The 23,585-nt window shown below is 47.6% G+C and overlaps 1 protein-coding gene and 1 long non-coding RNA gene across 4 annotated transcripts in view; one reads left to right on the top strand and one right to left on the bottom strand.

Moving 5' to 3' along the window:
* Positions 1–7,934: 7,934 nt before the first annotated feature.
* The window catches only part of Zmat4 (zinc finger matrin-type 4), a 437,748-nt gene continuing 422,097 nt past the window's right edge, over positions 7,935–23,585 (top strand). For all 3 annotated transcript variants that reach the window (XM_033765352.1, XM_033765353.1, XM_010617137.2), the window contains exon 1: positions 7,935–8,067. The gene's annotated coding sequence lies outside the window, so the exon portion shown is untranslated. The remainder of the gene's footprint in view (positions 8,068–23,585) is intronic.
* LOC104857318 lies at positions 17,370–22,061 on the bottom strand. Its single transcript, XR_778825.1, has 3 exons — positions 21,843–22,061; positions 19,101–19,598; positions 17,370–18,344 (listed from the first exon to the last, which is right to left on the bottom strand). It is a non-coding gene; the product is annotated as an uncharacterized LOC104857318 (long non-coding RNA).

The following is a 23,585-nucleotide window of genomic DNA, read 5'->3' on the forward strand; positions in this document are numbered from 1 at the left end:
TTATCTGGGATTGGTGCTTGGAAGTTGTAGAGACATTGGTCAATGGATACTAAATTTCAGTTAGAGAAGAGAAATGAGTGGAGAGATCTCTTGTCTCACATGATGATGTTAGCTAATGACACTGCATTGTGTACTTGAAAACTACCGAGAGAAGAATTGGATGTGTTCTCAGCACAAAAATAATTGAGCTGGGAGGTAATGGATATGTTAAGTAGCTCGAACTTAATTTAGTCATCTCATAATGCAAACATACTTCACAACATCATGTATTTGAAGTTACTTCCTCTTTATTCTTATTTTGGGTAACTTTCATTCGATTGAGTTAGCAATTTATTAATTTCAGGATTTGCATTTGACAGTAAATCATTTAATTCATGAATCATCCCGTTTAATATTTTAATTTACTAATTTCTGTTTTAATTAAATATTGTTTTGGTTTACTTTAGGTACTCATTTATTTCTAATATTTGTAGTATGTTTAATTAACTTATTTGTATTATTTTTATTATTAATGAAGGTACTTCAGGTGTTTTTTTATTAATTCATTTTTAAGGAGTTTTCTCCAACACACTGCTTTCCTTGTATCCGGCAGTTTCTAGTAGTAGTGTTTTTCAAAGCAAAGAGCTGTTGATGCCAAACTAACCTGTCCCAGCGTGCCACAGATGGTATCACGAGCTTGAAGACTTTTAATTAAGGGAGTAAAGATTTATATTTATTAACTTATTTGAAAGAACTTTGCATTAAAATGTTTAGAAGAATAAAATCAGGTCAAATTAACATAAGTTCAGTAAGTGTTGAAAGCACTGCATTACACTTATTGTTTGACTACCTTGGTACATTTTATCAGAACAATGTCTTTTGAATTAATGTTTATACTTAGAAGCACTGACATGTTTTTTTCACTAAGTTATTCTTAAACAAATATTGGCTTTGGTCTCCAAAAATTCTTTCAGTGACAGTTTTAAGAGGTGCCATTTTATAGTTCATAAGGAAGAAGTCCTTCTTTACTTTTCAACACTGTATTTAAATTGAGGAGCCTTTACTTGATAGTAGTTTGGGAAACTTTCCTATATAAATGTACAAGAATTAATACCTTGTTCTTATGTAATTTTACAAGGTTCCAAATAGTTTATTGGGACCTGATGCAAACCCAGCCCTAGCTGACAGCCTCACTGCTTTGCATGTGTGGTGCTTCTCCTGCAGTATTCAGTACAGGGACCTTTCGAGGTTGTGGCGCTCAGCATGGAAGAAGTTGGGGTCTGTCCGGGTAAGGAATGAAGTAGCTGAGACTCAACGCCAGAGCTGCTGACTCCCAAACACTGGTCCCTTGCTCAAATCCTTCCATCCTGCCGTGAAAGCCTCCGTTATTGCAGACTGACAGAGGTGTCACTCCTTCTAAACGCATTCGTTGAGCTCCTACTCTGTTCAAACTCCTTCTCCCAGGAGAACCCTGTGGGTTAAGGTGCTCTGCCTCGCCGTGGGCCTGCTCATGTGCCAGGGGCTGAGGGGAAGGGCTGAGGGTATTAACAGCACATCAGGAGTCAGAGGAGGTTGCTCCAGAAAAGTGCGGCGCTGGGAATGGGGAGCACCCACCATTAGTGCTTTGAAAGTTGGCGTTTAAAGACCCCCCGGTCCCGGCAGTGGCACTGCCGTAAATACATCTGCAGATCCATCCTTTCCATCTCTTCAGTGTCTTGTGCTGCGTAGGCTGACTTAGGGAGCTTGTGTCAATTTCAGAGCTTTCCTTTGGAAGCTTAAGCCCTTCTTAACCGTTCTCTAATAGCTGAAAAGCAGAGTTAGAGCCTCAAACTCCCTCCCTCAGACATTTTATAAAACTGATGCTAAGAAGATTTAAGTGAAAATGTTGGTACCATCATTCTTTCCTTCCTAACTTGCCACTCTGCTTGATTCTCTAACCCCCTCAGATATTCAGTTTGCATGATTAGAAGTGGGACTGATTTTAATGAATTTCGGCACAATGGAGTCTTTGGCTGAGGTTACCTGAGAATAATCTCCTGACCCAACTCTTGAGAGAAATCAATACAATGCTCAATAAAACCATTATGCTATGACTTTATGTCACTCTGCCCTCATAAACACCTTTTAGCTTAAAATCTTTAAAAAACAAGCTATTTACTCCTCTTTCTTTTCTTTTTCTTTCTTTCTTTCTTTTTTTTTTTTTTGATTCTAGAGAAAAGCTTGGAATTTTTTCCCTCACTTCAGTTCGATTTTCACATCCTCCTTCCTTTCACTGGCTCACTAATCAGCATACGTCGAGTTATAAGAGAAAGAAAATACTTTCATGAAGTTTTAATTTTGAGAACAGAAAAGGAATGTAGGAGTTGTAAACAAAGGAAGAGAGGGGAGACAATGAATATAAGGGTAAGGAAGGTAGAGTCAGAAGAAACAAACAGCTGCGCATGGAGAGAAGAGGGAAGCCCCCGGAGGCACTGACGCCAGCCTGCAGGAAGACGCTGTTTTCAGCGTTTCAGCAGGAAAACAGAGAGGGTCTTTTTGAAAGGCCTCATCCCCCCTTCATAACTTCAGGGCGTCACTATTACGCCGATTGTTTGCCCTGTTGGTGATGCTGCAGTTCATTAGCAGTCAGAAGACAGAGTTGCTGTTAGCCTAGCCTGAGTATATATGAAGAGTGCAAGGATTTTTTCCACCAGTGACCCTCGAGTCTTAACAGTGGCCACTCAGGAAATCTCTGCCTCCTTCACCTTCTTCTCCAACATCTGTCACCTCCGTTTAGGCTTCCCACCTCTGACTGGCCGCCAGCACCCCCTTTCCCTGCCATTAGGGCAGATGCCCTTGCTCCGAAACACTGGGGCAGAAGGCACTTCTGGCTTCCTTCGTGACAGATCAGTATTTCCCCTCACGTGTTTATCACTTCTCCTAGGTGAGTCCGAAATGGTCTCCTGCAAGAAATGAAACTCCCAGGTCCTACCCAGGTTCCTTCTGGCTGTAAGAAGCATGAGGCAGCAGAGGAGGGAAAGTCCAGGCTTGCCGCCATGGTGATGCGTTCGGCATTTCACTTTTGATGCTGAGAGATTTGTATGTGGAAGGCCAGAGATGTACAGTTGCCGCATTTCACTGCCCTAGGTCATTTGGCAAGGCCGGGATTTTCCGATGCGTTTTTCCTTTCCGGAAGCATTCCATCGCCTCCAGCCATGAAAGACATAGATCCATCCACTTTGTCACGAGCCGTTTACTTTGTCTAAGTGTGTGTCCGACATGAGCCTGCCTGCTCTGGGCGTCGCTTTGGATGGGGGGCGGTGTGGGCCATGTGAACAGTAATGAAAATACCGAGCAGAATGCAACTGAAGGCAGCTGCTGTCTCACTGCGAAGGGTGGGGGGGTGGGAAGAAAACCGGGAAGCCGGGGAAGGGGAGGAGATGTGGATGAGCGCGCCATGGAGCGCTGCGAAGAACCTGAGTGCTTGAAGATGAGCGTGGAATAAGTTGGACGGCGGGAGCCGGGGCAGATTTCAGACGTCTCTGGAAGCTAAGGAGAGGGCAGATTAGAGACATCAGTTTTGTGCTTCACAAACCTCAGGCTCCACAAGTAGAGGGCATCTTTCTGGACAGTCAGTGTCATACAGTAATTTGTGTAATAAACAAATACCGATAGGTTTTGGAGGAGAATGCGGTTTACATGACCTGAGTCATTGAAGATCCACACTTGAAGAAGTTTTGGCTGTGGCAGAGCGCTTGGATGGCATCTGCACACCCTCCTGCAGCGTGGTGTGCATCAGTGCGACAGTTTGCCTATTCCTTGGGCAGTCGGAAGGGGAACATTATTCCTTGCAGCTCTGACTCGTACCTGGAGTATCTTTCTGTCCATCTGAAAACCGTTAGGTCCCTCTCTGGGAACTGGTCTGGTAGAGCGAGCCCGGGGATGCATCATTACGTTTATATTGACTCATGCCAGGGCGTCATTCATTGCCTTTCTTAAACATGAGGGTTCATATCTAGTGGTGGGTCACTTGTGCTGTTCCTGTGAATGTTGGTTTGCTGCCATTCTCTCAATAGCCCTAAAGCAGTATTGGCATCGTGTTTGATAAACATGATTTATGTCGATTTGATATATTGTGAATGTGTTCGATGGATTCTTTCAAGAAACTCTCTGTGTTAGGTCCTGGCTGCTGGCAGGAGTTCCAAGAGTAATGTGGGTGTAGACCTTCCTCCTGGAAGGGTGCTTCAGGGCACACGTGACCCGCCAACCTCACAGAAGACGCGCTGGCCTCTTTAATTCAGTTCTCCAACTCCCGACAGTTGGTACACTGCTGGACAATATTGTATGACAGCGTTCAGCTCCATATTCCTTGTGAAGAATTTAATCAAACCAAAACAGAACTTATTTTTTATTTTATTTTTTTTGTTTTTTGGTGTTTATTTATTTATTTATTTTTATGTTTTATTATTTTTTAAATTTTTGGTACTGGGGATCGAACTTGGGCCCTTGAGCTTGAAAGGCAGGTTGCGGAACCACTAAGCTAAATCCCCAGCCCTCCAAAACAATTTAGATGGGCAACTTAGTCTCACAAATCTCTGTCTGTCTCTGTCTTTCTCCTTTTCAGGCTATTTACAGTGCTGCCTCAGTAGTAAATACGGTCATGATTTGAGGGAACAGAAGCACCTGCTTTCCTTTAGCAGAGTATTTTAAGTAATAAAATACCCTTTTGTGCCTTGAAACCTCATGAAGCCCTGTCTAGAGGGCAGCAACTTTCTGAAGACTCATCAGTAGTTACTGGAGCCATTACGAGTGGTTCCTGGTGACTAACACCACCCCCAGCAGCCACGATCTTCTCTTGCACTCTGCTGAAATGTCACTGACTCCACAAGTTTGATGTGGGGAGTGGGTAGGGGGGTGAGTTCAAGTACATAAAATTTTCCCATAGCCATCAGCTTGAATGGAAAACTGTGAGTGTATTTCTCCAGGATTATCTTCTTAGAGAGCTGAAGTTGAATTTTTCTGAACACTTTACATTTATTCAAAGCAAATATGAATTTTTAAAAGAGATCCTGCTAATACCATGTTTTCATTAAAGTACTATTGGGTGGCTAAAGTCAATTAGCAAAACTGTGAAGTGTTGAAAGTCATCCACATTTTTTCTTCTGTTTTCACACATTTCCTTGGCATTGCATAGATTGATCCTCTTCTCCCTTTTAGGAACAAAATTTGGCATAAATAAATGATGACTGAGAGAGTGGTGTAAACAGACGGGTAAATGCAAGCTTGCTCCAGCCTCCCACAGTAGGTCGTGGTAATGTGTTGCATTGAGTGCTGACCCACAAGAGGAACAGTGGCTTTGGCAGCTATTTAATTTTTGTTTTAATAAGGAAGCCTATTCTTGCCTTAATTACACAACTCAGAACGGAACAGGAACCCAAAAGCCTTTCAGACCACTAATGCACTGAAACTGTTGAGTCAAAATGGGCGACTTTGTCAGAGCACTGTCTGCAAATGGAATTCTGTACATTTCATACCCCAGTGAATTTAAATTGTATGGAGCTGATATTTAATACAAATTCAAGTACCAGTGGAATCTGCATACTTAATATGCACTCTTTAACTTTCAGAATTAAACAGTTGATCTATAGGACACAGAGGGATCACCCTTTTCTCAGAGAGTATTTATGACCAAGCAGTTTAAAAGGCACTGACATAAACAGCTGTTTTTGGCCCCCATCTCTCTTTCTCTGTCCCCCTCTCTCTCCTGTCTTTTTTTTCTGCTTCTCATCTTCAAAAGCCCAAATCTCCATGTAAGGAAGAATATGCTGTTTTAAACAAAGCATTTTAGAAAATCATTTGTGATTTTTTTCTTTCCTTTGGTGGCAACTGAAGGGAGTTCTCATAATTTGATTTATTTCTCTTGATTTTTATTTGGTGGGAAGGGGGATACTTTATAAAGGTACAAAATTTCCCTTGAAAGTAGAAGTCACACTGCTTAAATTATAAAAGTGCTATTTATGTTTTTTACACCAGGACTGAACATACCAGGTTTTCTGGGACAGTGTCACTTTTAAATGCATATCTGGGGTTAGTTTCACCATTGCACTTTTGTAAGAATTTCACATAGACAAATGAGATAGAACACAAATGTTTTGCTCTATGCTTTGTCCTAGTTTTTGATCCCTAGTATCTGGTCACTGTCCTTTTAGCCATACTAGTATTTGGAAAGCCATTATGGGAATGACTGAAATTTTTGCAGGGATGTCCTATGAGAAAAATGTGCATCCCACATCTTTTCATTTCCTTCAGATGCTTGAGGGAGAAGGAGGACACTGAGTGAAGAGCTGCTTCATTTTCCGGAGACAAAATAGTGTTTCTGAGAGCCTGGTGTGGCTTCTGTAGCAGCAGGATTTCAGTGTTTAGCTCTGAAATTTTTGCTCCCGGACTCTAGGGTGGGCCTCCTCCCCACTCTGCCCAGCTGTGTGAGTGATCACAGTGGGTGATTATTCCATGAAGCTCAGAGCTGTGTACATGTTAGGCACTGAGCTGGGTTTCATTGGTCCTAGCCCTTACTGAGCACTAGGTGCTGTCTGTGTGGTGATAAAGGTATACCTGATCCCATCTCTGTCTTTACAGAGCTCAGAGTGCCTAGGTAAGCCAGGTGTATACTCAGGAGAATGGGAGCTCACCGCACAAGGTGGTGGGGACATGCCACTCGCTTCCAGGCACACAGAGAGCAGGGACTGCAGTTGTTCAGGCCCTGGGCAGGGGCAGGGCAGGACTGGAACTGCATCCTTACCAAAGACTGGCATCCCAGGATGGGCAGCTTGGAGAGCTAATTTTTGAGTACTCTGACAATTGAATATCTTTTTCTTTTCTCTGTCTTCTTTTTCTTTTCCTAGTCCTGGGGATGGAACTCAAGGTCTGGTGCAAGGTAGGCAGGTGCTCTAGTGCTGAACTGCACTTGTAGCCTTTCAAAGATCTTTTAAAGATATTATTATTGTTATTATTATTTTTAACAAATCTGGTTCCCCAGTAACATTCTTTCTATGTGGCAAACAAATTTATTAACCTGGTGGGAAAAGTAAAAATTTGTGCTAAGGTTCCCTGATAGACCAGGAAAAGCGAAGCATTTCCCAGGTCCTGGGGGATGTCGTCTGCTCTTCCCTTGTTTTGGCTGATCACATGAGTCTAAGCAATTAATCGAAGCCCTGCCAGAATAAGCACAAGTTGAATGTTTCTCCCCCGAGAATGATTCCACTTAAAATGTCCCTCCTCTTGGCCCACCTGTGAGGCCAGTGAGAAATTCTAGACTTTTATGGACTTTAAGGATAGCTCTTCTGAGACTCTCCAGATAGGGTGTGAAGGAAAACTGGCCAGCTGGACCACGCAGGACAGAACGGATAGGTACAAGCCAGTAAAGGTGCAGAACATGTTCCCCCAAACAATTTAAAGTGACCTTCACATGCCCTCCAGGATGTACAAGCATCACTCTTCCCTCAGCCCTCAACCTCGCTCTGCTTTCCTGAGCCTGTCTGACACCCGCAGAAACCCCCGCGGTTATAATTCCATCTGCCCTCCAGAACATTTACCAGTAAGGCCAGAAAATTGTTGCTATGGGCTCTGTTTTGTGTAAGTTAAAATGCTGGAGAAAGAATCTGATTGCTTGATAGCTCTCTCTCGCTCCCTCTCTCCCCTCTCTCTCTCCCTCCCTTCCTATTTTCCTCCCCTCCCCTCCCTCTGCTGGACTCCCAGTTCTGCCCCCACACAGGGCCGGAGAAGAGCCTTACAGGTTGTCAATGAAACATGGAATTATTTCCTTTGATGGCTTAGATAATAGTAGGAGCCAAAGCAATGAGTGAGGTCGGCAGAGACCAATGCAGTCCTGCCCGGGACCGGAGAGCCAATCGCAGGAGCAGAGGGCGGGGCGTCGGCGGCAGCAGATAATTGCTAAGTGCATTGCTAGCACAGTTGGTCAGAGCTGCTGAAAGGTCTGGTCGCAGAGACAGGAACGCGTAATCCTCAGCGTGCTCCATCCGGACAGCGTCTGCCCACCTCCTGGCAGGGCATCGAGCCTCCGGACCACAGCCCCTCTGCTCTTCGGAAAAGGTACCGCTGCCTACATCCCCGGGCGTGCTGCCCGCACTGGTCCCTTCTCAGTGGCAGGCAGGTTAGCAGAGGTGGAGGATTGCAGAAAGAAAAGTTTAGGGGAGGGAATGTGACAAAGGTGGGAATTTACAGCCTTTTGTTAGGAGGAAAACAAGCCAACAATCCCGAAAACTTCTGCGCTTGCCAATAACTGGGCTTGTTTGCTACTCTTGATTAGCTGTGCTGAGGTCTGTCAGAATCCCTGTGGTCTTCCTCGCGGTGGGGTGTAGGCTCAGGTTTGCTGGCCATTGGAAGGTGGACCTTGGGATATGAGCACTGTCTCCCAGACCCCAGGATGATGCGGTGACCCATCACTGGGAAGCTGTTTGTGAGACACGTGATTGGTTGGTCGGGTTTTCCACCAAAGGGGCTACTCCATCCATATTACCTCGACACGTCTTCCTTGAACTACTGTGACCTTCAACTTAGCTCCTTCCTCAAACTTCTGTCTCTATCTCCTGCCTACCCATTGCGCACTCTGGCTTCCTTCATTTTGTTTGGTGGGAGAAGAAATTCCCTGGGGCAGTGTGGCCTGGCCTGTGTGACGTGGTGAGCATTGGGTGCCATACAACTTGGGGAGAAACTGACAAAACCCTTCAGAGGAAGAGAAACCACTTCACTGGTTAGCACCCCCAAACTCTGCAAGATTTTCCAGGTTTGGTGTGTCCTGAAAAAATGGGGCTGGAGCTGAATCTCATCCTGTGCATGGCTTACACCTGTGCTGGAGTCATGTGGAACCCTGCAAGTGGAGGCTGGTGTTGGGATGGGCCAGCTGCTGGGGGCTGGCCCTGTCTAGGTGCTCAGGTTGCTTAGGTGAGCAGGTGCATTTCTGGTGGAAAGATGGAGCCGAAGTCACCATCCACAGTGCTTCTGTTGGCTGTTCTTGAGTGCAAAAGCTCACCATGGCAGGAAGCTGGTTCCGCAGAGCAGCATCCTTGAACCTTCTCCCTTGTGGGACCAACAGGGTTTTATGTGATATGATACCCACTTTGGTCCCTGGGGAAACTGCTTTGCTCCAGTTTCTGTCACAGGCAGTGCTAGTTAGGTAGACCTTTAGGCATCAGTGTTTCCATGGGGGAGAAAGTAGCACCCTTGGCCTTGGATTTCCTTCCTGCTTTTGTGCAAGCAGCTTCTGTTGTCGTGCCGCACAATACTTGACCAGGTACCTACTAGACACGCTGAAGCTGCCAGTCCCTGGCTGGTGTCACAGTCCTGGAAGCTTCGGGGTTGGGAGGCTCGGGTATATTTCCTCCCTTCCCGGAAGCTGGAGCGGGGGGGTCCCGACTAGGGTGAGTGTTCTGGGTGAGACTTTCCTACAGTGCCTCTCCCCTGTGACACCCTTCCTGCTGAGGTGCAGATGGCAGTCTGGATTCTCTGGCTCCACCTTCACTTTTTAATTCTTATTCGTTTTACCACCACACACAACAGGTCCTCCTCCACCTCCTTTAGGCAGCTATTTTGGGTGGGAACTGTTATGGAAGCTCTACTCACAGTGGTGAGTAAAAACAGGTGCCTGACTCTGTTATGGTTGTCGGTCAGTACAGTCAGCCCTCTCTCTCTCACATGCTGCCCTGACCATCAGCAAAGAAAACTTGCAGCCCTGCACATTATGGCCTCTGTGTTTGGGGCTGGGAGTAGAAACTGAATTTTGCTTGGCTGTCGGGCAGGTTTGGTGCAGGACATTGTCCTCTGTGGTCTCTCTAGTGTGTGTGGCCCCTGGCAAGACCCCAGGAGGGCAGCACCCAGCCCATATCTGGGGAGCAGGCACTTTGGTTTTCATGAAGACAGCAACACATTCGAAAGTGCTTTTGAGTTTGAAGGGTGTCTAGGTCCAGGAACTGGAAGGGGAACTGCGAGTCCCTTTATTTGATGCTGATCTCCTGGATTTCTGTTGGGATAGAGAACATTAAAAGTAGGCATTTTAAACAGCTTCTGAATGGTGACTCATGCACAGAGGGAAAAGGCTGGTGGGGGAGGAGCCCAGGGAGTTCTGGAAGTACAAGTGGGACACACTGGGTGTGTGGTTTTCTCCCTCTGCCTCCTCCTCATTCTTCTTCCTTGTATTTCCTCATTTGGAGCAGAGATCATTAAAATAACGAAAGCTAAAAAAGGAGGGGGAGTAGAGGAACTGGAGTATAACTGACAAGATGCAAAACACCATCATCGCAGCTTCACCTTGGATAGAGTAGGGTGTGAAGCACACTCTGCCGCTTGTGATCCAGTGTGGAGCACTGTTCGCTGGTGTTAAGTGCCTGAACTCTTTGTGAAGCTGGGTGCCTGCTTGTATTCGCATGGATTGACTGATGCTTGCGAAATTAAATTTGTTACTTGTCATTTCACCAGACATGATAGCTTTAGCAAGGACCTGGGGTAACCATCGTCCAGAGGTGTAGTGTGTTCTCCTTTGCTCCACTGGCCGGCCCGGGTTTCTGGCATTTACCACTGCGGAGTGGAGGATTGCATCCTTCTGTCCCTCCCAGCCCAGTGTGATTTACCTGGCCGGTACAAGTCCTGCTCTTGCTTTCCTGACCCCCCTCCCCGCCACCTTCCCTGTCATCCCTTCTCATCATAAACTCATCAATAAGTAATCACTCTGCCAACCTGCTTTGATCTCGTCATTTTGTGATTTCGCTGCTAGAGAAAACTGCCCCCTTGAAATGGCACTGAGCACAGATTAAAATTTTTGTCAGAGTTGCCTTTTGTCTTCTGTTTTTAAATTTAATTTTGTGGTTTTGGGGAAGTCAAATAAGTATGTTTATGGGGTTAGGCGTTTGGGTAGATGCCATCACAGGGTCTTCTCTTCCTCTCCTAGGTGTGCGGATTTACCTGCGGTCGGGGGTGGTCTGGAGGTTGCAGCAGGCAGTGAGATCCCCAGAAGTTGACGGGGTGGAGTGCAGTGTGCCCCTGTTCCTTTAGAGTGGGGAGAAGGCTGCATTGAAACCCAGGCTCTGAACATGTATTCACCGCACACCACACTCTGTTCTCGCCCTCCTCCACTCTTCATTTAGGGAAATTTCATAGGCACAATCACGAGTAAATAGTTGATATGACTCGCTCTTCCTTACCTTCACAGGCTCCTCCCTTCTCCCCCTGGGGAACAGTGTCACCTTGAAGCAGGTAACTGAAAAATGCTAAATTATCACTCAATCTGATAGGCAGGTATCCATGTCTTCTCCCCTTCCCTTGAGCTCTTCCTGTCATTTAAGGACATCCTGGGGTTGGGGCTTACTTTGACATGCCCGGCTCACCTCTCGGGAAGAGGTGGGCAGGATACCTTAGGAATGCTGGAATATTCACATGCACAGGAGCCTGCCCAGTGGGAGCCGTGAGGTAATCCTCTCACCAAGTTCAGTTCTGCTGCAGACCTCGCAGGAGCACCCGGGGTTCAGCTGACCTGGTGCAGCCGCCAGTTGCTGTGTCTGATCGTGGGCTGTTTCCGTGCCCGGGATCCCCACCAGCTTCAGCCCACAGGCTTCAGTTTTGCATGCGGCCCATACTGACCTTGCAAACACTAGCAGACAGTGCAGTTTGTCTGTCACCTGGCTTCTTTGTTCTTTGTTCTCTCCTCACCCTGAATCTATCAATAGTTGGAAAAGATCAAGTATGAAATCTACTTACTTGTATTAAGGTATGGATATTAATATTGATAAACTGTTGCCGCTTACAGAGGTATTGGAGGGTTTTTTCTTTTACTTTATTTCTTTCTTTATTTTTATGGTGTTCGAGATGGAACCTAGAGACTCACACAGGCTAGACAAGCACTTTATCACGCAGCTACACTCTCGACCTAGTATTTGAGTTCTTAGTGGAAATCCAAGATGTGCAGAGTGGAAATTCAGACATCTACTAGTGGTCACAGGGAGGCAGAATTTGTGTCAGGACAATGCTAAGGGATGGTCCCTTTGCTTTTCAGTCGGACTGATTCCGAGCCACCCCTGTTGAGGAGAGCTTGATGCTGCTCAGATACCATGGCAGTATTGGGGGCTGGTGGCTGGAGCCCGACCCCTCGATTTTGACCTTGAGCACTGCGCTTACGTGCCCTTTCTGACCTTCGGCTTCCTCCTGTGTAAAGCAGAGGATCTGCACTGTGTTCTCGCAGGTCCCCTTGGTGCTGACCCTTTCTCTGGATCTGGCCACAGAGTCCTCCATCCTGTTGTGATGCCAAGGGTCCAGAGGGACATGGGGCTGCAGAGAATCTTCCAGGGCGAACCACGGTGGCCAGTGATGCTTGGGGACAGCTCCATGAAGGCGGGTCAGAGGAACAGTGGGTACTATACCAGAAGCAAAGCAGGCTGAGGGTGATGTCATAACCGATTTCGGTTTAGGAGGGGATGTTATATGGAGGATGGCGACCAGCTGTTCTCCATCTCCAGTAAGATTGAACGAGAGAAAATAGACAGAAATTGCAGCAGATGGACTTAGATTAGGTATGAGGAAGAATTTTCCATCAGCAAGAGTTTTTAAAAAGGGAAGGTTGTGGAGCTCTGTGATGATCTTTAAGAAATGGATAAGCTGGACGCTTTAACTGTGGAGGAGGAGCCAGAGGTCTGTGAAGAGGTGAAAGACAGGACTGCAAAGCCTCAGAATCCACAGCCTATCCTGAAGAGGCTCATTATTCACTTCTCCAAAAACTTCACCTTCTCTCTGGGGCTACAGAAGTGGCTGGAAATCTGTGTGGGGCAGGGAGGAAGGAAAGAAGACAACCCGTGCTGTCCCCAGGGTTGGGGCCCCTCCTTCTTGGGCTGGCTGCTGCTTCTCTGAGGAGGCCCTGTTTATGGCTTGGGATCTCCCATCCAATTTCATCTTTCGTTCCCACGTGCGACCGAGGAGGCCCCAGAGGGAGGTGCCCTTGGCATGGTCACACAGTTACCGAACGGCAGAAGTGGGACAGGAGCCGAGACTCTTCTCCACCGGAACCCTCGGGCCTCTGAGCTCGGGGTGAAGGTGGTGAGGTGTGAGGTGTGCACCAGAGCCTGGAACTGAGACGGGGATTGGAGGGCAAGTGAGGAAGACATGGAAAGCGTTTAATCCAAGCCTCCTGCGTTAGATGTCTACTACGAGTTCTCAGTGAATGCTGTAGGTGAAATGAGAGGCCCAGGATGTGGCATATACTCCGAGAAGACACTGTACACCCTACCTTTCATCAAGGAGAACAAAGGGCCATGTGTGAGGGGTGGGGAGAGGCAGCCCAGAGAAGGCACAGCCTGCAGCGCCTGGGAATGCACTCTTCTAGGGCCCAAAGCCTGGCCTTGTGGGCTTAGGAGGGGCCTTAGGCCTTGGAGAGTGAGGTAGCTGCTGTAGGTGGCTTTGCTCTGCGGTTGTTTGAGCCGTATAGGAAGCAAGATGAATTGGTGAAATGAACACCGTAGAATAGATCCAGAATTCGTGAGCACACGTGTGTGGCCACTGAGCAAAAGGCAAAAATCCCTCAGGTGTGTGCTGAGTTGGCATCAAGAGGCAGTAGGGGTCAGCTGTGAGTACCTAGTGGGCAAGGCAGGGCCCGTCTCCTCACATGGCCTTCTGGATGCTAACAGAGGCATTCTGGGTTTTTTGGCCCACAACCAAGGATGTCTTCTAGAAAGAGCTGAGGTTCTCCTGCAGGGCCTTGCATGGCAAGAACCTCAGCCCCACAGGCAGAAGATGTGGAGGAGCCAGAGAGGGCTTCATGGGCACCAGGGCCTGGGCAGGTCAGGCTGGGAAGATGAAGGGAAGGGTAGAGGGATGGGTCAGCACCCAGGAGGCAGAAGCCAAGGGCCTGCAGAGCCTGTGTGCAGGCAGGAGCCTTGGAGGAATTGGGTCAGCCAGGGTGTGCTCACCACGTGTCCTGGTCAGTTGCGGTGGCATTCATCTGAGTCCACACTAGGTCCTCGCTTTTGATGCTCCAGACTCTAGTAAGAAACAGTGAGCTGTGTGAAATGGAATGGAGATGTGTCCTGGGTGCTGGGTTCACTGTGACTTATTCGAGGTGGCCAGAGGGTGCCACATAAAGCCTAAGTGGGACTTGAACGTTTAGGACACCCTCAAAGGGTGGGGCGGGGTGGTGGGAGCAGAGGCATATGTGCAGGAAATGGTGTTACCTGTCAGTAATACAGCACTTGGTGTCCCTGAATGTGAACACACCAGATATGTTCTGGGGATAGGCCTGTGGTGTTGACCATGTAGGGAGGACCCAGCTGGGCCAACCAAAGGATGGTGAGGTTTAGGCAGGAAATGACTAGCTACATTTGGATTTAGGAACACAGGTTGAGCAGTTATGAAGTTGCAAAGTGGAGAGCCAGTGTGAGGTTTGTGAGGGCCAAAAAGGCAGGGCCCAGCCAGAAACAGAGGCCTGTGCAAAAGTAATTGGTTGCTGTCCAGGTGAGAAATGACAAAGAGCCAGCCACCAGGAGGACATGGCAGTAGGGAGTGGAAGGGACAGCATCAAAGGGCGATGCTCTGACTTCATAAGTCACACTAGATCAGGCAAAAATGAAGAAGAATTATTCATCCCCTGAAGACAGGCTGACAGCTGACAAGGAAGGTCACACTGTTAGGTAACAGAGCAGCGTCTGCACTGAAGCCAGGATAAGAGGGAGTGGATTGAAACTACAGGAAAAGGATATAAGTGAGACATTAGAATTAATGCTTTAATGGAAGGTATTGTGAATCGTGGGGGAAAGATCATCAAAAGAGGTTGTAGACTAATTCTTTTCTTTCTCTGAGAATTAGCAAAAATCTGTCTTTTCTCCAGTAGAAGAGAGAGCAAAGAATGTGTCTCGGTAGCCCAGATATATGGAAAAGACATAAGTGGCCAGTGCCTGACCTCACTTACAGTTAACATGCGAAATCAAAAGCGAAACATCGTCATCCACCTAACAGATTAGCAAAAATGAAGATTGCTATTCTATCTAGTGTTGTGAGGGGTGTGCTTGTGAATGGACATTTTTATTCTAGCTGGTAGAAGATAATTTGCAAACTTTGGAGACATATCTCAAAAATACACTCTTTGAACCGATGAACAATTCCTCATTTTGGAAGTTATCCTAAGGAAATAATCAGAGATGTGCAAAATAGTTCTAATCAAGGATAGTCCTTTCAGCATTATTCATGACTGCAAAACATTGCACAGGGGCATGAATTAAATCTAATATGGCTCATCCACAAATGGAAATCAAGGAAGCCATTAAAATTACAGTGACTAATATATAACAATATGGGAACACGCATTTGATATATATTAAGTAATGATTTAAAAGTAAATAGAGTATAATTGTGATTAAAATAAAAAATGTATGTGGTCCCAAAAAAGAGAGCAGAATACTTGGTGGTGGTTGTTATTGTGCTGTAAGAAATGCATAATTTTTAATTTCTCTAAACTTTTTGTGTTTTCCAAATTTCCAATAGGAAACATTATTGTGCAAGTCAGAAAATATGTTTTTTAAATTAGTCATTTCACCCACTAGTGTTCAAGCTGCAACTGTAAGTAAAGAAAGGTTAGATTTGGTGCTGTTCACTGAAATGGTGAGATTTGATGAATGTGAGATAAGATAAACATGCCCACGAAAGCCAGAAAGTGCCGCTCCTGTCATCAGTGAGGGTGAAAGTGGCATCTCTGCAAGGAGCTGGCCCCCGGGTGGGCATCCGTGTTCCTCCCTCGTGCCCACGCCCCTTTCATGGAACCTGCCCTTTCCGTGCCAGTCTCCTCTTGGCTCTCCCAGTGGTGCATTTCCACACTTCTTGTGTACCCGCTTATTTCAGAGTGGGGAAGCCCAGGCTCAGAGAGGCTGAGATCTGACCAGGCTCTCGCAGCAAGCGAGTGGCATCGCTAGACAGAAGGACGAGGACCTTCTGTTCCAGATGCACTTTGCTGGGTGGGCGCGTTGCAGGGCTCCATCAGCTCCGAGGGGCTGGCGAATTTCCACAGGAAGGTATGCAGTCACCCCTCCTTTTTGAGTAAGGTGAAGTCAGTGGGCTGATTGCTGTCCATTTAGAGCAGGGCTTGGGTGCTGCTGGCTCTCTAGAGCCAGTCCTGTGGCCCAGCCTCCTGACAAGTGCCTCATTTGTTACTGCTCTTCCGGAATGCATTTGCTTCCTGCTGTGGTTTTCTTTGTTGCATAAACTCTGGGCAGTCTGAGACAGCCTGCCCTGGGTGGAAGTCATAGCTGGCTGGCTCCGTGATGTGTGCTGGGGCCACATGGGGGCTCTGGGCGCCTTCCCACAGCAGGGCAGGTGGCAGCTTTGATGGGCACACCCTTGGGGCTTCCGCAGGCTTAATTGGGAAAAGTGGCCGGGCCTGCTGGGAGATAGGGCAGGATGAGGAGCAGTGCGGACTGCATGGATGATTTGCTGCTCTATTTATTTTAATAATAACTCAAAATGTGTGTGGTGTTTGTATGCAGAAGTCTCAGAGGTGGGCAGGGAAGGTCTTGTTTTCTCTATTTTCAGAGGAGGAAGTGGACACCGAAAGGCCACGGCGCTCTGCTTTGCTTTAAGGGAAGCAGGCACAGGAGTCAGGTGTGGGATGGGCCAGAGTTTTGCCTGCAAATATCACCCCCACCCATGATTGAGAAGGACGTCCTGTTGGCCTGTGTGTTCTGGGCAAAGCAAAGGTACAGAAAATGCCCTGTTTTGATTGGGCAGCTCTTGGGGAGCAAACAGCAGCACATGTGTGGTGACTCTGAGTATAAGGTGTCTTCCATTGAGCCTCAGGACGTCAGGCAGAGCACGGTGCTAAGGAAGGTGGGTGTTATCGAAGGCGAGAGTAGTCTCTGATGCTCACGGGTGGAGGGTCCTGAACACCAAAGGATATGAGCCATTTGGAGAGCAGAGGGGACATTCTCAGCCCAAGTGGAGGTCTGGAGCCCAGAGCCATTGTAGTTGGTCTTTGCTGTTGATGGATTGTGGGGTTGCTGGTGAAAGCCTCCCCCCACCCCACCATCCTTCCAGGTCTCCCTTGCTTTCCAGAAATTCCTTCTGTTCCGAGGACTAGGAACATTGTGGCTATGAAAGGAGGGAAGTGAGGGAGAGACCAGAGGCCAAGGACCTGGGCCTATGAATCTCATAGGATTTCTCTCCTTCTGCTCTCTCTCTGGGTTCTGCTCCTGTGGAAAATGCGATTGCCCTGCAGGGTTCCAGATTTATGAGACACCAAGCAGAAGAAAAAATATTTTAGATATACACATGTGGCCTTAAAGGACCATAGCCTTTTTAAAAATTGTAAGTTGATGTTTAAATGTGATAAGACACAGATAAAAAAGAAAGAAAGAAAGAAAGCAAGCAAGCAAGCAAGCACAAGGTGGGTGGGAGTCTGGACTGCCTTTAATTTCAGACTTTTAAACACTGGTTCGTCGCTGTCATTTTGCAGGCACCCGCAGGGGCTAACGCTTGCGGGGTAACACAGGAGTGGATGGCAGATCCCTAACCTGTGCCCACCCAGATCACCCGCTTGGTCAAGAGGCTTGCTGGCGACAGAGGGGGCCTAGCGGGTGTGGTGATGAGCTGAGGCTGGGTCGTGGCTCTGTGTGCCTGCAGAGACAGAGACGCCCTTCATCCTACCGCCCCAGTCATGGGTAAGCTCTGCAGCAGGGTACTGGCTGCACAGGCCCTTTGCTTCGGGCACTGGCTTGCTTCCGTCCAGTCCCCAGGACAGTTCAGTGGGGGAGACCACTGACCACAAGGCTGTGTGTCTTAGAATATGGCTGTTTGACTTCTCCATAACGTAAGCTCTATGCTTCTCTCCCAGGTCTTTGTTTTTCTTTCGTGGGTTGCATGGACTTCTGACATTTTATGTGCTCATCTAGTCACTGCTGCATGCATTGTGCGTGGACAGGCACACTTCTGAGTTTTGAGAGTCCGGTCGTGCACATCACTGACCCAGGTGCCATTTGCTCTGAGGTTAGACACCAATGGGGAAGGCGTGTGGCAAATAAATCAGAAAGCCTGTCAGAGGCTTCTCTGTACACTGGAGAAAACGAAGGTGAGCAAGGGCCACGGACTGTACCTGGAAGGAAGTGTCCAGGAGGAGGGTCTCGTCCAGCGGTAACACTCTGGCAGCAACCTGGACGTGTGGGCTGGGGCCCATGTGATCTGTGGGGACCAGGGCTCCAGGCTAGAAGAGGCCGTGTTGGCACCACTCAAGCAGTCAGGAGTAGCAGCCAAGGAGTGGGGCAGTCTGTGGTGTGAAGGGTGGCTCTGGATGCTGTATTGCCATCATCCTGTAGGGGTCATGTGCAGGCAGAGGCCAGCTGGGCGACAAAGGTCTGGGAGAAGGAGGAGCAGGGTCGAGGAGAGAGAGGGGAGTGGTCAAATTCTGGATGTATCTTGAAGGGGGAGCCAGCAGAAATTGCTGATGGCTTTAACGTGGGGTTTGAGAGAAAGATAGTGTTCAGAGATGATTGTAAGGCTTTGGCATGACAAGGAAGAGACTGAAAGGAGCACATGGGGTGGTGGAGGGACAGGAAGTAGGCGTTTGTTCTGGGAGGTGTGAGCTAGCTAACTGAGGTATCTCCCGGACAGGTGGCTTGTGGGTCTGGAGTTCAGAGGGGACTTGTGAGTACAGGAGGACTTTGGGGTTAGCAGTGCACAGTTAGCAGGTCACAGGGCTGTGGGAGATCCCAAGGGACCCAGTGTAGGAAGAGAGGAGGTGTAAAGGCCGAGTCCTGAGAACTGTAGTGCAGTATTTATAAGTCCAGGGGAAGGGTTGGCAAACTTTTTCTGAAGGAGCCAGACAGTGAATATTTCAAGCTTTTCAGGCTGTATGGTCTTTGCTGAAACTGCTCAGCTTCGCTGTGGGAACAGCACAGCAGCCGTAGACAGTGTATAAATGAAGGAGCATATCTGTGATCTAATAAAACTTTATTTATAAATCAGCCACCTGGTCCATGGACCACAGGTTCCTGACTTTAGATCTAGGACATTGAAGATGAACCACTAAAGGGTTCTGTTTTAGTCAGTTTTTTTTTCTGTGATGAAATATCTGAGATTATGAACTGAAGGGCAAAAACATTTATTTTTACCTTATAGTTTCAGAGGTTTTAGGTCACAGTCAGCAGGCCCCATTACTGTTAGGGCTGTGACTCAACGAAGACATCATGGCAGAGGAAAGATGCTCACTTCAGGTATCCAGAAAGCAGAGGGAGTGCAGAGAGCCAGAGGAGGGGGCGCTGGGGATAAAGTACACTCTAAAGTTACAGCCCAAGAACCTCCTTCCTCCAGGTGGGCCTCGCTTTCTCACGGCCTGTGCAGCTGTGAACGCTGTGGGCTTTAGTACATGGGGAGAGCCAGTGTCTTCCAGACCAGTCACTTCTGCAGCCCCACCTCTGAACTGTGATGCCTGTGGGTCAAGCCCTCACTACATTAGTCTCCTGGAGTGACTTCATATTTAAAGTATAGCAGGTTCTGGGAAGGAGCCGCTCTTGACACGGGGGTCCAAGCAAGACAAATGTCACCTCAGAAACAGCAGTGTTTCTTCACAAGGAACCAGTGATGAGATGGGCCAGATACCTCTCCTGTACCTGGAGAAAAGGGATGAAAACTGAATGTGAGTACCAGGGTGGCCGCTGGCGAGCTGAGTGGGTCCTTGGGGGAGAGCTTCATGGAGGTGGGTCACAGGGGGACATTGGTGATCGCTCAGGTTAGCAAGTCCGTGGATGAGCGTGGTTGCAAGGGGTGCAAAGAAATGAAGGGCTAACCACATGGGCATGCAGGGTGTCAAATCAGTGTTTCTCCCACAAAAATGGGAGAAATAACAAAGGGGGTGGAAAGGATGCAGCCTAGAGGGCTCCAAGGTGGTTCAGGGACCAGAAGCGAGGAAGCTGGAGAGGACTGGGGAAGGGAAAGGCAGGCAAGTCCTTGGTGGGCTCTTGGATGGAGGTGGAAGGAGAAAGCAGCTGGTAGACCGAGGAGGTGATGGGGTGGATCAGGTGGGAACTTCTGTGTTGCTTCATTTTCTCAGTGGTGTAGAGGATAAGATCAGGAGGCTCCAGAGAAGAGAGGAAGGACCCGGGTGCAGCAGGCCACAGAGATAGATGCCCCCCTCAACCTCAGGGGAAGGGATTGAGACAATGACAAAGGGATTTCTGACTCTCTAAATCAAAATTAAAAGGCTTCTGCTGTTGCTTTCACCGGAGCTTTTCACTGAAAAGGGGCCCTGTAAATTCTGGAGAGTTATGACTGAATTAATAAGGCCAAGATGAGGGCAAGGAGGGAGACAGACGAAATGATCTTAGAGATTCCTGCAGGTCTGGAGCACCTACTGAGGAGGCTTTTGTAGAATGGAATTTTAAGAAACGAAATCATATTCCTAGGGTTCCTAATGATCCTTCTAGAAATCAGAGAGGAGGGAGAGCCACAGAGGCCACTAGCCTGGCTTAGGGGGAGCTAAGGGAGGTCCATTGTACTTGTTTTTTTTTCCTAAAGCTTTTTAAAAAATCTTCCTGTGAGACAGGAGGCAGGAAAATGAAGATCATCTTCTCTGGTTTTACCTCCAGAAATTATCCTGGAGAGAGAAGGAGTCTACCCAAGGACTGGGTAGAGTCACGGGAGTGGGCCAGGCCCTTTGCTGTCTTTCTGGCTAACATCCAGGAGGGAGGGAGAAAGGGAGGGCGGGCCGAGAAGACGCCGTGGTTCTCCATTCTGGGTGGTGGCAAAGGAGCTGCTGCTGTGAGCTACGAGGAAACAATGTGCTTGTATTCTCTTTAGAGATCTGTTGGAAAGCGAAAGGAAGACAGGCAGCAAGTAGGACGGTAGGAAGGAGAATGGTGTGGGGCTTTGGAAGAGAACAGTTAGAGACCGCGTGCTCAGTAGGAGACTAGCTTGGCCTTGTGCAGGGACTGCTGTGCCCAGGACAGGGTGGAAACCGCTGGTGTTGACAGTGGGGTGTTGCTCAGGGAGCTCTGTGAAGAGTGACAGGAGACCCAGCCTACATCAGGACACTGTCAACGTGGCCGGAAAGAGTGCATGGGTGGGACAGTGTTTTGGAGAAGGATCTCTTCTTCCAGCCAACACACTGTGCTCGCTCAGAGGTTGGAGTTTTTGAGATGGTGACACAGGCATCGAGGAGTTTGTGGCTCAGGACTGAGCAGTGGGGAAGACCTGTCCATCTTTTCTTCAAATCTTATTTTTTGAATGTGTAAGACAGAACAGAAAAGCACAGGGATGTGGGTACCCAGACTTTATCTAAGCCGTGGTGATCTCACAGGCCGGTGAAGCTGTCCAAGTGGCTGCTCCAAACCTCAGTTTCCCCAACTCTAGCATACCTGGTGCCTGTGTCACAGGTCTGTTGTCATGATTACATGGAATTACATTGGAAGTATTCAGCATATTGCCTGAAGTATGTAGTGTTTCAAGCCCTGTAGTAATGGCAGTGTTAGGACATAGTTTCTCACCAACGATGAGCCAGGCTGATGGCTGGGGCCATGGATTATAAGCAGTTGTGCTAGAGAGATCCTGGAGTAGTTAGAGATAGGATGAAATATCTGCTTTTGGATTCCAAGCTCAGGCCTGCCCTCGCAAATATTTCTAGTCAAGGACTTTGCATTCTTTGGAAGAAAGACAACAGAAAGGAACAAAGTAAGATTACCAAATAGAGCAGCACCTTCAAAAAAAATCCTGGGGAGGGAACTCTGAGAGCTTCAAGAACCATATTGAGAGAGATTTAAAGGGAACCAAAAAATCCCTGCAATACGTAGAACAGCAGGAACATAGATTTCTTATACTAATCAAGTGATTTGTGGGAAAATCCTATCCATCTCCCTAACCTGAGCTGAATCAAGGAAATGATCGTTCCAAGTTGCAGAGTGAGCTCTGAAGCAGGCACAAAGCTGGTTTATGATTCTGCGGCACTTTTCTGCAGTGCGAGTTCCTAGGCAAGCAGGTGACTTCGAGGCAGAGATGCCCTCAGCCCTAGGCTTCCTCCCTAGTTAGTGCAGGGCTCTGTGTCGCTCTGGCCAGGACCAGCTCTGGGCGTCCAAGGCGCCCCTCCTTTGACACGATTCTGCTCGCGGGTGTGAAGGGGCGTGGCTCATTTCCTCGGGCCTCTGATGGACAGTGGCTGGCCTGCTGATGCGCGTAAGCATTGTGTCGTCTCAGAGCTGTTTGGTTGTGAGTCATTTCCATTTCTGCATGAAGAGAGCACACTGACTTCTCACTTGCCCTGCCGCAAGTGAAGGAATGGGTATGCGGATAGTGTGAGCCATGGTGAGAGCCGGGCTTTTTGCATTGGTCTGGATCGTTGGGCCCTACATTGCCACTTGTAAGGACAATTTCTTTGGCTTATCCAATATTTCCCAGGCAAAGGTTACAGAAATTGTAGGGCACTTTGCTCTTCAGAGGGGTGAGGTGAAGCCAGTTTGAATTCTTCCCCACGTATTGGGAAGGTACCGTATCACTGTTGATGGTTGTGGGAGGTGCTTGTTGGTTGGACTGAGGCCGGGAAGAGTCAGGTTGGTGTGTGGACCCCGGTGCAGGATAGATGTTGAAACATCCACAGGGCGAGAGTGGTTTTATACACAAGAAAATAAATTTAGCATCATCAGAAGAAAGAACTGCAGCAGCTGAACACACACGGAGAGGCTCTTGAGTCATCAGCACAGGGTTACAGTTAGGCTGTCACTGGGGCCTTGCGGCCCAGTTTTAGCTGTGTGACCTCGGGCAAGTCCCCACTGGACTTTTGTTCTGCTTCTGAGGAGGAGGATGAGACGGGCAGGGGATGCTGTGTGGTGGTAAAGTGAGGTAATTCAAGCCAAGCACTGTTGCCGCGAATTCCAGTGACAACAACATAGAATTGCTAACAAATGGAAATGAGGTGTCATTTTCTGGCTAGAAAATTGTCGGAGGTTAAAAATGACTTTGCCCAGGTTGTAATAGCTAAAACTTGGAAATAACCCAAATGCCCATCATTTGGAGACTGCATAAAGAAGATGTATGTGGTTTTTCTGTAAAATGGAGTATTACTCAGCCATAAAGAATGAGAAACTAGAGACATTTATAGCTAAATGAATGCACATTGAGGCTATACTCTTAAGTGAAATACATAGGACACACTTGAGTAAATACTGAATTTTTCTGGTGTGAAAAACTAAAACTAAATAAGGTTCAAATGATATAATTGATAGCATGAAATAGGAAGAAAATGGCTAAATGTGATGTGGGAAGGGAGGGGAAAGGAAATAGGGAAAAGGAAAAATGTGAAAAATGGAAAAAATGGAAACAAAGTCTTTGTAAATAGGGCAGGGTGAATCGGTGAAGTGGGCAGGGGTAAGGGGAGAAAAATAAGAACCAGGATACATCAAGTGAAGGTACAAGATCCCAATGATGAATGCAACTGTATTGTTTGCTTTTAATGTACCAATAAACTTAACAGGAAAAACAATGACTTTGCCAAAGGACCAAGGTTTTAGCTCAGTGGTTCCACTTCCTGCCTCACAAGCACAAGGACCCGAGTTCGATCCCCGTTACCAAAAAAAAAAAAAAAAAAAAAAAAAAAAAAAAAAAAAAAAAAA

Source organism: Fukomys damarensis, unplaced genomic scaffold (genome assembly GCF_012274545.1).
Source record: "Fukomys damarensis isolate Sample0158 unplaced genomic scaffold, DMR_v1.0_HiC HiC_scaffold_18, whole genome shotgun sequence".
Taxonomy (NCBI): Eukaryota; Metazoa; Chordata; class Mammalia; order Rodentia; family Bathyergidae; genus Fukomys; species Fukomys damarensis.